This window comes from Halichoerus grypus, chromosome 15 (genome assembly GCF_964656455.1).
Source record: "Halichoerus grypus chromosome 15, mHalGry1.hap1.1, whole genome shotgun sequence".
NCBI classification, from domain to species: Eukaryota; Metazoa; Chordata; class Mammalia; order Carnivora; family Phocidae; genus Halichoerus; species Halichoerus grypus.
The window spans coordinates 16050061-16065120 of record NC_135726.1 but is presented as its reverse complement, the minus strand read 5'-3'; the positions used below and the strand labels follow the sequence as shown (position 1 = coordinate 16065120).

Genomic DNA, 15060 nt, shown 5'->3' with positions numbered 1-15060 from the left:
ACAAAATATCTTACAAGGCAAACCCTAATTCAGCTATCTTTTAAATGGGAGACACTTCTAAATGTTAGTGTTACAAGGACTGAATTCATTGAGGAATTTCCACTGAGAATTGGAACTGAAAGAGATGTGTGATGAGAGAAATGGAAATCTTTCTCTTATGAGCCTTTGGAATATAAGCCTTTATACTTTCCAATAATTTTCTGCCCGAAGCAATGACATGTCTAATTAATAATAATATTCTATTAAACAGTATGATTAATCTGAGAGATCATTATGCACAAGTAGATTAAAAAAGCAACCTAAATCCCCTTGGTCTGATTTAAGATAAAATAAACCTGAATTTTGTATCCAGAGAAAGGTTTTTTTTTTTTTCTCCTTGTGATATAACTTGAGGGTACATTCTATTTCTATGATTCTTTTGGTGTCTATTCTTTAGTATCTGATTAACTTAAAGGAGACTTTTGAATAAATAACACCCATTCAGTTGCCCCTAATTTAATTACAATTTTATATAAGCTATTTGCATGTGAATATTATTGTTGGAGAGTATATCAGTTATATATTTTTTCTGTTATTAGCTTCATATGGGGCAAAGCTGTTAATATTTTATTAATAGAAACAAAGATATGGGAGAATTAGGCAGAGAAGGACCCCACAGGATATTTCAGGGCAAATCCCATGTCTTAAAATTTGGCCTGGTTTCTGAGCTGGGAAAGTGGCAGTAGTACTGTTTTATAAGTTAAAGGATGGAAAAAAAAACACATAAATTGTCTTGCTTTCTCAAAGGGCTTGATTTTAGGGAAGTCTGGGAATTGTAGGTGTTGTTGTTCCTTAATTTTTCATTAATCGATGGGAAGATTATTTTATTTATTTTTTATTTTATTATGTTAATCACCGATGGGAATATTTTTGATAAATTTTTTCACTGCCAGACACTGGAGCAAAGCAGTTAAAATCTAAGTTTGGGGATTTCGTGATTATCGGTCTCAGCTTTGCCACTTAGGAGCTGTGAGATCTTGAACAAGTTGGTTAATGCCTTAATCCTCAGTTGTCCTCATCTATAAAATGGGAAATCTCCAATTTCCTAGGCAGAGCCTCTTCAATTTGTGTGCCTCTGACTGTTGATCCTCTTGGCTAGGTCACCTCAGGCTTCCAGCAGTGGGACAAGGTTCATTGGTTTTTGTATGTGCTAAGTGGAGGGGGCAAAGACATTTGTGAGAATTGGAAGTATGTATATGATGAATGTAAAGCCTTTAGTTCTGTGCTTGGGACCTCATCATCATTCAGTTAAAGCCAGCATCTATTATTGCTTATGCAGTTGAAAATTCATCAGATTTTCAGATCTGATCTATTTCTGCAGGTTATTTTGTCTTTTATTCACTTGTCTTTCACTGGGAATGTTAACATTACAAAGATGTATCTATCAGGTGAAACTTGGAGCCATATGGTAGCCATGTAACTTTTATTTTATTTTTTTAAAGATTTTATTTATTTCTTTGACAGAGGGAATGAGCAGTGGGGAGGGGCAGAGGGAGAGAGAGAGAGAGAGAGGGAGAAGCAGACTCCCTGCTGAGCAGGAAGCCCGATGCGGGTCTCAATCCCAGGACCTGGAGATCATGACCTGAGCAGAAGGCAGACGCTTAACCAACTGAGCCACCCAGGTGCCCCTCCACCTACTTTTAAAGTAGTACTTGGACATGTATGTAATACTTTACGATTTACAAAGCATTTCCCATATCATTATCATTTTAGTAGATGGTTAGTACTAATTATTTTATTTTTATTTTTTAACATTTCACTTATTTGTCAGAAAGAGAGCAAGCACAAGCAGGGGGAGTGGCAGGCAGAGGTAGAAGTAGGCTCCCCACTGAGCAAGGAGCCTGACATGGGACTCAATCCCAGGACCCTGGGATCATGTACTGATCCAAAGGCAGACCCTTAACCAATTGAGTCACCCAGGTGTCCCTAGTACTAATTATTTGAACATTTGATTTTGCCTAAACTGATTATTTCTGGACATCTTGGTCATAGACCAAATTTTGAAAGTTCCTGAAAATGCTGTTCAAATGTAAATATACAGACATCCCACCTATAGATTTTTTTCAGTAAAATACACAGACTGCTTACATATTGATGTTTATAAATATTGGTATGTAATTATTTGTACTGTTGTATTAAAAAAACACTAATTGGCATTGGGGATAGTTCCCATAACTCCTTCTAGTAACTTGAATAGCGGTAAAAAGTAGTAAACAAAAAAAGGCAGAGGGGCACCTGGGTGGCTCAGTTGTTAAGCGTCTGCCTTCGGCTTAGGTCAGGATCCCAGGGTCCTGGGATCGAGCCCCGCATCGGGCTCCCTGCTCAGCGGGAAAGCCTGCTTCTCCCTCTCCCACTCCCCCTGCTTGTGTTCCCTCTCTCGCTGTGTCTTTCTCTATCAAATAAATAGATAAAATCTTTAAAAAAAAAAAAAAAAAAAAAGCAGAAACCTCTCATAGTGTAGATAATGTAAGTGAACTTTTAAAAAATTTTATTTTATTATGTTAATCACCATATATTATATCATTAGTTTTTGATGTAGTGTTCTATGATTCATTGTTTGCGTATAACACCCAGTGCTCAATTTAATACGTGCCCTCTTTAATACCCATCACCAGGCTAACCCATCCCCCCACCCCCCAAACTTTTTTTTTTTTAAAGTCTTTTATTTTTCTTATTCCAGTATAGTTAGTATACAATATTATATTAGTTTCAGGTGTACAATATAGTGATTCAGCAATTTTTTTCTTTATTGTAATCATTTTATTTTTTATCATAGTAAGTGTACTCTTTAATCCCCATCCCCTATTTCCTGGATTATCCCACCAACCTCTCCTCTGGTAACCATCAGTTTTTCTCTGTAAGAGTCTCTTTCTTGGTTTGTCTCTCTTTGTCTTTGCTTATTTGTTTCTTAAATTCCACATATGAGTAAGATCATACGGTATTTGTCTTCCTTTGACTTACTTCGCTGAGCATTGTACTCTCTAGCTCTATCCAAGGTGTTGCAAATAGTAAGATTTCATTCTTTTTTATGGCTGAATAATATTCTACTATGTATGTATACCACATTTTCTTTATCCATTCATCTATTGATGGACAGTTGGACTGCGTCCATAGTTTGGCTTTTGTAAATAATGCCGCTATAAACATTTGGGTGCTTGTATCCCTGCGAATTAGTATTTCTGTATTCTTTGGGTAAATACCTAGTAGTGCAATCGCTGGATCATAGGGTAGTTCTATTTTTAATGTTTTGGGGAAACTCCGTACTGTTTTCCAGAGTGGCTGCTTTTCCACCAACAGTGTAAGAGGGTTTCCCTTTCTCTGCATCCTTGCCAACACCTGTTGTTTCCTGTGTTGTTTATTTTAGCCATTCTGACAGGTATGAGGTGGTATCTCATTGTAGTTTTGATTTCTATTTCCCCTATGATGAGTGATGTTGAGCATCTTTTCATGTGTCTGTTGGCCATCTGGATGTTGTCTTTGGTGAATATCTGTTCCATGTCTTATGTCCATTTTTTAATTGGATTATTTGGTTTTTTTTGGGTGTTGAGTTCCATCAGTTCTTTATATATTTTGGATACTAACCCTTTATTAGATATGTTATTTGCAAATATCTTCTCCCATTCTGTATGTTGCCTTTTCATTTTGTTGATTGTTTTCTTTGCTGTGCAGAAACTTTTTATTTTTATGTAGTCCCAGTAGTTTATTTTTGCTTTTATTTCTCTTGTCCCAGGAGACATATATACAAAGGTGTTGCTATGGCCCACATCAGAGAGATTCCTTTAAGAGATTGCTCTCTTAAAGGATGTTTAGGTCTCGCATTTAGGTCCTTAATCTATTTTGAGTTTATTTTTGTGTATGGTGAAAAAAAATGGTCCTGTTTCATTCTTTTGCATGTGGCTGTCCAATTTTCCCAAGGCCATTTATTGAAGAGACTGTCTTTTTCCCATTGGATATTCATTTCTCCTTTGTTGAAGATTAATTGACCATGTAATTGTGGGTTTATTTCTGGGTTCTCTGTTCTATTCCATTGATCTGTGTGTCTATTTTTATGCCAGCACCGTACTGTTTTAATTACTATTGCTTTGCAGTACAACTTGAAATCTGGAATTGTGATACCTCCAGTTGTTTTTTTCTTTTTCAAGATTACTTTGGTTATTTGAGGTCTTTTGTGTTTCCATACAAATTTTAGGATTGTTCTAGTTCTGTGAAAAATGCTGTTGGTATTTTGATAGGGATTGGAATTAAATCTGTGGATTGCTTTGGGTAGTATAGACACTTTAACAACATTTATTCTTCCAACTCATTTGCATGGAATGTCTTTCCATTTCTTCACATCCTATCTTGAATTTCTTTCACCAGTATTCTATAGTTTTCAGAATACAGGTCTTTCAGCTCTTTGGTTAAGTTTATTCCTAGATATTTTACTGTTTTTGGGGCAATTGTAAATGGAATTGTTTTCTTAATTTCACTTTCTGCTGCTTCATTATTAGTGCATAGGAATGCAACAGATTTCTGTACATTAATTTTGTATCCTGCGACTTTACTGACTTCACTAGTCAGTTATAGTAGTTTTTTGGTGGAGTCTTTCAGGTTTCCTATATATAGTGTCATGTCATCTGCAAATAGTGAAAGTTTTACTTCTTCCTTACCAGCTTGGATGCCTTTTATTTCTTGTTGTTGTCTGATTGCTGTGGCTAGGACTTCGAGTACTATGTTGAATAAAATTGATGAGAGTGGATATCCTTGTCTTGTTCCTGACCTTAGGGGAAAAGCTCTCAGTTTTTCCCCATTGAATATTGATGTAGGCTGTGGACTTTTCATATAAGGAAGGCCTTTATTATGTTGAGATATGTTTGTTCTAGACCTGTTTTGTTTAGGGTTTTTATTATGAATGGATGCTATACTTTTTCAATTCTATACTTTTGCAACTCTACATTACTCTGTGCTCATCATGTTAAGTGTAATCTTTAATCCCCATCACTTATTTCACCCATCCTCCCACCCACCTCCCCTCTGGTAGCCATCAGTTTGTTCTCTATAGCTAAGAGTCCATTTCTTGGTTTGTTTCTCTTTCTCTCTCTCCCCTCTCTTTTTTACCTTGGTTTGTGTTTTTTGTTTATTTGTTTGTTTCTTAAATTCTCCATTTGAGCGAAATCATACGGTATTTGTCTTTCTCTGATTGACTTATTTCGCATTATACTCTCTAGCTCTATCCTTATTGTTGCAAATGTCAATATTTCATTATTTTTTATGGCTAAATAATATTCTGTTGTATATATATACCACATCTTTATCCATTCATCTATTGATGGATGCCTGGGCTACTTCCATATCTTGGCTATTGTAAACACTGGTGCAGTAAACATAGGGGTACATATATCCTTCCGAATTAGTGGTTTTGTATTTTTGGGGTAAATACCCAGTAGTGCGATTACTGGATCATAGGGTAGTTCTATTTTTAATTTTTTGAGTAATCTCCATACTGTTTTCCACAGTGATTGCACAGTTGGCGTTCCCACCAACAGTGCATGAGGGTTCCTTTTTCTCCACATCCTCACCAACACTTGTTGTTTCTTATGTAATATAAGTGAACTTGGAAGGTATCATTTGCAAATGAAAAAACTAATTTTAAGATGGTAAGAGTTTAAAGATACAAATTTGAAATGGAAAATATATTTGAAACTAAGTACACTATCAAGTGGAAGTTATTTAAAAGAGAATAGGACAAAGTAAAAACTTATGAAGTATACACTCTTAAAGTGTGTTGTAATTGATGGTAACATTTTCATTGCAAATACTTACCTGTCCTTATAGAGTGCATACATTTGATGAAAGTGCTCTTCATATGAATGTGCATGAGCACACACAGATGGTCTTGGTCTTAAGAGTAATCAGCTATAAAAGAAACTCTTCCCATGACAGGTGAAGTTAAAGAGCCCAGAGAAGAGAATTGATTGGCCCAAGGTCATGACAGAGTTGGAGCTAGAACCCAAGGAACTCCAGTGCATTTCCACTCATCACTCTGTGGGTGATTTCAGGAGCCCTTGAGAAATTCAGATGCTTCCTCATCTACCTAATTGATTCCAAGAAGGAGGCTTTTGACTTTCTGAAGAATCAGAGATTCATACCTTTCATTTTATCACTGCTTAGTGTAGTCCAAGTAGCTCAAGCTTTAAGCCAGGTGGACTTGGGTTTAAAATCTAGCACTGACACTCAGAGCTGCCATACTGTGAACTCCAGCAGGTACCATCACAGGTAGCTTATGTGAATAGGGCTGAGATTAACAAGAGGCATGGGATGGGTTAGTCTTATACATACCTTAATAATTTTTTAGGCATAGTATCAGATGCTGCTTTTTGATTTTGATGGCTGATGTGATTAGACTTTCTCCACACTAAGGACCATGTGTAAAGAGCCATTCTAGACAGGAACATACATGTGCTTTAATAAGTATAAAAAATGAACATAAGCAAAATCATCCATTATTTGGGAGCTCTGGTAATGGTTACAAGAGCTAGAGCAGGGGCTCCTATCTTCTATCACTCTGCTTTGGGAAGTCCTGGCCCTACAGTCCTCCTCCCATGCAAGGTCCTGGTTGAAGGCCTGACCACCTCTGTGAAATGATGATAAACTAATGAACCTTTGAGAAGTTACCAAAGGGGAAGAGGTTGTAGGTTATGGCCTCTGTCATCACCCAGAGGGCAGGAATGAGTACAGAGGAGCTACTCTGTACACAAGAACATCCTTATTCCAGCTCTACTCTCCATTTATTTGTGGGATTGGTGAGAACTTACTAGGATTCTAGAATTTATTGGATTGTCCCTCAGTTTATAAAACCTCTGTGATCTGAATCTGGGTCTCAGACACTAGGAATCAGTGGGAGAGACTGAATTTTACTTTTGTAATTTTTATGGTCTACTGAGCAAATTAATACCATCATTAAATTGCTAGTTTCTTCCAAATTAAGAAAATGAATTATTTTAAAAATAATTTTAGAAGAACCCATTTACATATGGGCAGGATAATTACAACACAAGCTTGTATTTAAGTTGGGGCTTGTATTATTTAAGTTGGTAGTCTAATTTAGTGGGTGTCTGTGGTTGGTTATTAAAACAGCCTGCAGTGATTCACACACGCATGCTCCACAACCCCTTTGTAATGTGATGTTGTTCTTCCCATCAAGAAATGGAGTCTCCTCTACCTCCTTGAATCGGGGCTGGGTTTGTGACCTGCTTTGACTGATAGGATGTGATTGAAGTGATCTGCAGTGCTAAGCCTAGGTATTACAGCTTCTGTGTAGCTAGAGGGGGAGCTGATCTGTTAGGTAAGGAAATACGGGCTATCCTGCTGGAGAGAGGCCACATGGAGCAACCTCAGCCAACAGCCAGCCCCCAGGCTCCAGATGGTGAGTAAGGCAGTCTTGAATCCTGCAGTCCCAGCAGAGACACTGCTCTTCTGAGTCCTACCCAGATTCTTGGCCTACAGATTTGTGAGTCTCTCAGTATGTGGATGCAAAGTCATGGGGCTGAATGAGACCATGTGGTGCGTGGGTACTGTCAATAGATAAGAGATCCCTGAGACTCTCACACAATAAAATGGTGGTGGTTTTAAGCCAGTAAGTATGTATGCAGCAACAGATAATTAATCACAATCTAGCTGTTAATCAGAATCATCATAGGAGCTTTCCTAAAAAATGGATTCCTGGGTCCCATCTCCAGAGAGGTTCTGATTTGGAAGGTCTGCTGGGGAGGGAGTCATCCCAAGCCTCTGTAATTTCCCCCTGTGCAACTGTCATTTGGAAAAATTACAAATCAATGGAGAAGTTGAAGGAACAGCACAGCAGACACATAACCAAACTTCTATATTTACTGATTGTTAATTTTACCATATTTGTTTTATCCATCAATTAGTCAGTTTGTCTATCTTATGCATCTTTTTTCTAAAATCATTTGAAACTAAGTTAGAGATGTCATGTTATTTCATTTTTAAATACCTGACTGTTTACTGCCTAGGGAAAGAACATTTTCTTACATGACATTACCATTCTCATATCCAAGGCAATTAATACTGATTCAACAATGTCATTTAATATATACTCTATATTCAAATTTCATAAATATGGAAATGTCCTTTACAGTTTTTTTTTTTTTTTTATTTAAATGCCTACTCCTTTAAAAGAAACCCCACTTTTTACGTTCTGGATCACATCTCTTGCCTTTAAGGCTTCTTTTTCTTGCATCATCAATTTCTGCCTCTTTACAGAATTACTATCAGCACATAAATTCATGCTCTGTCATCACCTTTCCCTTAACTTCACATGTCCCCACTCCCCAACTTGTCTAGGGCCCCATCTCCTGGCTACCTTTTACAACAAAATTTAAATCCTAAAAGTTGCTGACACTGGCTGTTTATACTTCATTATGTCTCATTCTCTTCTCAAAACAGTCCTAGTCTTTGGCCCTCTCAACTCTGTAGAAACTCTGGTTTTAAGGTCACCAATGATCTTTTTTTCCAATCCAGGGGTCATGTCTATATCCTCATATTCCTTGACTTTTCAGATGCTTTTTCCATACCTGACCACTCCCTCCTCAAAAGTTGTCTGTCGCTTTGGCTTTTGTGTCAGCATGTTTTCCTGGTTTCCCTTCTATCTCTGTGGCTGGGGCTTCTTGCTCTTTTGCTGAACTTGGTCACCCTTTCTGACTGACCTCTCGGTGTGGGAGAGTCTCAGGGATCTTTTATCTATTGATAGTACTTCCCCTTACCCCCCATGTGATCTCATTCAGCCCCTTGACTTTGCATCTACATCCTGAGAGACTCCCAAATTCATATCCAGCCCTGACCTCTCCTGTGAGTTCGGGCCCCCAAAACCAACTGCTTCCTTGATACGTCTAACTTAAATGTTCCTCCACCTTGTTTTTGCCTCTAAGTCTTTGCCATCTCAGTTGCTTTAACCACCCAGTTTCTAAAGCCAAAGCCTAGGAGTAAGTTGATCACCCTGCACAGCCACCCTATTAGCAAGACCTGTCAACTCCACCTCAATGGGGCCATATAAAAGGGACCCTGAGAGTGCCTGACTTTTCTCACCTACTGCCTTTGTGGTCCAAGTCCCCATCACCTCCAGCGTAGATCACTTCAAGATCCTTTAAGCTGGCCTCTCTGATTTCTTTTTACTCCCTAATCTATTTTCCTGATGATTTTTTTTTTTGTCATTCCTCTGCTTAAAAGATGTAAATTTTTCCATTACACTTAAATTCCAAACTCTATCGGCCTATATATCCTATGTGATCTGTCCGTGCATAGCTATCTCTGAGATTGCATCTTTTTTTTTCTTCAGGTTTTTATTTAAATTCTAGTTCGTTAATGTAGAGTGTAATATTAGTTTCAGGTGTACAACTAGTGATTCAACACTTGCATATGACACCCAGTGCTCATCACAAGTACACTCCTTAATCCCCAGGAGACTGCATCTTGATAACCACGCTGTAGCTGTGTTGGCCTTCTCTTTGCTCCGTAAACCTGCCCTGTTTTATTTTCTTTAGGAGACATAATATCCTAATAATAATTGCTCATTTGTTGACTGTGTTCCACTTACCATCCTCTTTAAATTTACTGAGTTGTATTCTTTTATGATTTGTTCATTGTTGTCTCCAATATGTAGAATAGTACCTGGCACTTACCTGGTGGTAAATAACTGTTGAAATAATGAATTGGTGAATGATGGCAACATTAGAAATCTGGGATTCGTCCTACACTCCTGTCATGCTCTTGCTTTCTAATCAGTAGCCAAGTGCTGTAAATTTTGTATTCTTGATTTTCCTGAAATCCCTCCCTTTTCCCCACTCCACCATTGCTGCCTTGGCTTATGTTATCAGCACCCAAAAGGCGTCTAAACCTCTGCTCAAAGAGTGACTCCTGGATACAACTTTTTCTTTTTCTATAGTAAGAACTAGTCCCTCCTTCAGCCATAGGACTTCTAAGGCTTTATCACACTTAACTTTTACTGTGTTTATCTACTTTTACTATATTGCAATTCCTCTCGAGGCGGGGGCTACATCTTTCTGTTTTTTTCTTTTTTCACACCTAGCAGAGTTCCTGGCATATAGTAGATGTTCAGTAAATGTTTGAAAGAAGACTGACTGAATACAAATGTAGGAGGTTGGCTCAGTGGGGCCATATAAAAACAGCTACAGCAAAACACAAACCAAAATTTAGATGTTGAACTTTAGAATTTAAAATACATTTTAAAATAAAGTCTATTTATTAAAATTAAATAATGATTGATAAACTTGTTTTTGTGATTCCTGTGCTTTCTGTTCCACTATCTTTAGTTCTAGCTCTAAATGTTTTTTTGTGTTATAATTTTATACATAAAAATCTGTTATCCCTACATTTTTCTTATAGAGAATAACTTAGGGCAAAGAACCCCATGATATACTCAAGTTTCAGAAAATCTTTTTTTTTTTTTTTGCCCTTTGTATCTTTTGGTGTCTTTTAAATATGCTTCACATATCTAGAACAATTTAGGAAAACGATGAATAAAACTATTCACATATCCTAGGACCCTAATCTAACCTTAGGTGGTTTGAATTTCATTCTTATTTTTGCTACAATACTCACTCCATGTGTATCTTTTGTGTTTCTAAATATTGAAATCAGAAATGTCTGTGTCCATACTGGTTAAGGAAATATGGGAAGCTGTAACTTTATAGTATTTCCAGACAATGAATATACAGTATATTTTGCATGTAATTTTTATCTCCTTCCATCAAGTGTAACAATATGTTGAATTTGCCATGGGCCTTTAAAGCTTCGATGTTGTGAAGAGCTCTGCATGAAATTTTAAAGAGACTGGACCTTTCATCTTCACAGCAGCGGGGCACCACACTATAGGGACAAGAAAGGGAGAGAGAGAGACAGAACATTTCTGAAGCAATAGCAAAAAAATAACAGCAGAAGCAATTATTTCATCAAAGGTTGATTTTTTTTTTATTCCCTATTTTTTTTTTTTTTTTTTCAAATTTCTTAGCTGGAGATTGTCTGCCTTGTTGCCTTTGTCTCCTGGTGTATGTTTAATTTGCAGGTTTTACATGGTCAAAATGGGGAAAATTTCATAGATGAAAAGATGTTTATTTTAGAAGGTGATGTTATTGATAATAGCATTTAAATGCCTTTGCAAGGGATCTGCGTGTTAGGCGTGATGCAAAGAACTAAATGTGGCATTACCTAGAGTTCTTAGTCCATTTATCTCCTTGGGGATGTGAATGATGCAGATGTATGTTCTTTCCTACTTTGCTTTCTCCTGTTTCTCTCGTAAACATTAGCACAAACTTTGACGACTCGGAGTGTAAGAGAATTTTATCTCTTCCTTTCTGTGGCTAGGATCAGTCATGCTTTCTTCTTATTCTGGGGTGGGGCTAGGCACTCCTAGTCATGGTGTCAGTGAGTCAGTACCAGTTCTCGGGGCGTGGAACATCATTGTGCTGTCAGTGAGGGTAACCAAATGTGGGCCACCATCTTCTTTACTGTGATCTTGAGAAATTATCATGGTGAAATGCCTGGGCTTCCCCCGGGGCAGGATCCAAATCCCTCACTCAAATGAAGCTCCAGGAAGCTGCGTTTTTAGAGTTGGGAGGATCATGTCTCCCTCCAGGTATTAAACTTGGTATTTTCTCTGTTCTGCTATTGATTTGACTTTAGTCTCAGATGACCTGCTCAAACTCCTCTTTCTCCATTTTCTTTCTCTTCTCTAGGATGTTGAGAGGATTAAGTATTTGCCTGGGCTTGGAGGTCTTTGGAGGAAACCTCTTTCTGCCATATTAGTTTCCTGTTGGTGTTTTAATAAATGACTACTAACTTAGTGGCTTTAAAAAACCCCATAAATTTATATTCTTAGAGTTCTGGGGGGCTCAGAAGTCTGAAATGAGTCTTATGGGGCTAATGGTGTTGGCAGGGCTGTGTTCCTTCTGGTGGCTTCTGGGGAGATCTTTTTCCTTTTGTTTTCCAGCTTGTAGAGACTCTGTATTCCTTGGCTCATGGCCCCTTCCTCCATCTTCAAAGCACATCACTGTAATGTCTCCTTCCATCATCCTATTTCATTCTGGAGATTTTTAACTTAATCGCATCTGTCAAGTCCCCATTACCAAGTAAGGTAACGTATTCACAGGTTCTGGGGGTCAGGAGATGGATGTTTTGAGGAGGGGGATTATTCAGCCTACCCCCTCCAACATTATACCATATAAAATTTTTGTTATCCTCATCTGGCTTCTTTCCATTTGTGAATGCACAGTTCATTTCATCCTCAACTGCAACAACTATGAACTGTTGCACAAGAGAGAGAAGTTTAGTTCTCCTTGCCAGAGTTTCTCCTAAGTGTCAAAACAGTGATCAGCTTCAGGAAAGTAAACTTCTTTCAGGGGTGGCTCCCTAGGTAATTGGGAATGTCCTCTCATTTTTAGGAAGACTGTGGAGTCTTAGGAAGCAGAATTTTAGGGTCAATTGCTTTAGGTTCACCCCAATGCATAGAGGTACAAAATAGGTTAGAATCCCGGCTCTTCTAAACTTCCTGAGTGGGTAGAAAAACTGCTGAGATTTACTAAATATCTCTCGTCATTTTTTGGGCAATCCCCTCTCTGACCAACTATTGATAGTTTCAGGAAGATCTCTCCCTTCTTTGTCAAACAGTTACTGCATCCTCTGGGCTCCCGTAGCACTTGATGCATACTTCTATTGTAACCCTATTCTTAGGATTGTAATTATTTGTCTTTGTTTCTGAACAAATGGATTTGTTTTAGGGTAGGAATCCTGCCTTGTTATCTACCTTCTCTTTCTTTCAATATTTCTGCCACTGTTCTTGGCACAGAATAAGCTCTTAGCAGATATTTTTCTGCACGAGTGAATTACTAAACAACCCTATGGAGTGAGGCCCAAACGTAAGAAAGTCACAAAATCTCCTTTAGTCCCCCAGCTCCCTTGTTTACGCTCCTTATTTCATGCTTGTTGCATGCCTTCCCTCTGTTGGACTGCTTTCTCTTCTCCAAACCACTTTCTATTTCATCTTCAAATCTTTGTTCCCACTGTGATAATATATAAAGTGACAATTGAGGAGACTTACTCTGTGCTAGCCTCAATGCAAAGCACTTGACAGACATTTAATCCTCATGTACCCATATGTGATTGTCATTTTACTTACATCAATTGAGATGCTTAGAGAGGTTATGTAATTCCTGAGACCACACAGCTACTAAGGAGTAGCTCTGGGGTTTGAACTCAGTGGCTCAGCTCCAGAGCCCATATTGAGAACTACCTCTGCCTCCTGATAGGGGTTTCCATTCAAAAGGAATTGCTTAGTATTTCCAAAAAGCTCTTCATTCCCTTTGTGCCCATCATACTGCCTAAAAAATGTACATCTATTTAGCATTGAAGTTTGGAGTGAGGGTTTTAGTTAGGAGGGCTTCTCTACAGTTATAAGTCAGACTCTTCGGCGAATACTGGGATAGAGCCACTCTGGAGAACTCCTTGGAATCCATTTGCCAACCACATATCTCAATCAGCCATAGTCATGAATACCTGAAAATTGATTTCCAAGGAAACCATACTCATTACTTGACTGAACTGCATCTGCCATTCTCTCCTTCTATGTCACTGGTGTTCAAATTTTTTGTGTAAAACAGTGGAACCCATTCTTCTTCTTCAAAAACAAAATCTCATGTAGGCCAAAAAAATATGTAAAACAGATAAAAGTGTCCATGAATTTTCTATCGGTGTGTTCCGCCACAATTGTTTCATAAATCCATTCCTTAAGCTTAAGGACACAGTACTCTTTGCTGCAACTTCTTTCTCTCACTCTACTTGCCCCAATTTTTTATGTATTATCTCTGGGTCTGTGGGAGAACCTGGGAGAATCCAGTTGACCTACGTTTGTGATAGATTTGTGATATATATTCTTCATCAGTGCCTTGTGTGAATTCAGAGCAGGCCTGAATCAGCAAAACATGGTGGAAATATACCATAGAGGTTCCAAATCGGGGGAAATTGGCTCACTGTGGACCCATGGAGGAACTGTTGGTTTTTTAAGGAGGTCTCCTGAGGTGATATTACCTTGGTGAATCTATAGTCTAGGCCCTGGCCTTTATCCTGACAGGCTGAAAAAACTGATTTCTTGTGTAAATTTTGCGGCCTAGTTGGCCTGCTACTTGAACCAAATAGATCCTTGGATCAGAGTCATTGCTGCTCTGGAAGTATTTGAAAACACACCATTATCACCTATGCTGGTCTGAAACCCTTTGTTCTTTGCTTCCATGGCTAAGAATGCTTTTTTTAATTGATGCATTTTATCCTTGGCTATATTGATACATGCAGCAAGGATACAGTTAAGTATTGGGGCGCCTGGGTGGCTCAGTCGTTAAGCGTCTGCCTTCGGCTCAGGTCATGATCCCAGGGTCCTGGGATCGAGCCCCGCATCGGGCTCCCTGCTCCGCGGGAAGCCTGCTTCTCCCTCTCCCACTTCCCCTGCTTGTGTTCCCTCTCTCGCTGTCTCTCTCTGTCAAATAAATAAATAAGATCTTTAAAAAAAAAAAAGGATACAGTTAAGTATTGCTGACCCAGAGGCCTTTCTGCCCCTGTTACAGGAGAGAGCATATGTTAGTTAAGAGAATAGGTGTGGAATTAAACAGAGCTGGGTTCAAATCCCGGGCACTGCCTCGGATAAGCTGTGTGACCCTTGCTAATTTCGTTAGCCTCTCTGAGCTCATTTGCCTTCAATAAATTAAAAACAACAAAGGGTTGGGGCGCCTGGGTGTCGGTTAAGCGTCTGCCTTCAGTCCTGGGATCGAGCCCCGCCTCGGGCTACCCGCTCAGCAGGGAGTCTGCTTCTCCCCCTTCCCCTCACCCCACTCGTGCTCTCTCTCAAGTAAATAAATAAAATCTTTGAAAACAAAACAAAAAGCGAGGGGTTGTGAAGATTAACTGAGATACAGTGTGTGAAAGTCCGTGGTGCTTGGAATAGGAGATCACTTGGTGAAT

At 38.6% G+C, this 15060-nt stretch overlaps 1 long non-coding RNA gene across 1 annotated transcript in view; it reads left to right on the top strand.

Annotated features, from left to right (window-relative positions):
- The window catches only part of LOC118522012 (uncharacterized), a 60654-nt gene that overhangs the window by 30045 nt on the left and 15549 nt on the right, over positions 1-15060 (top strand). The gene's annotated exons all lie outside the window — the stretch shown is intronic.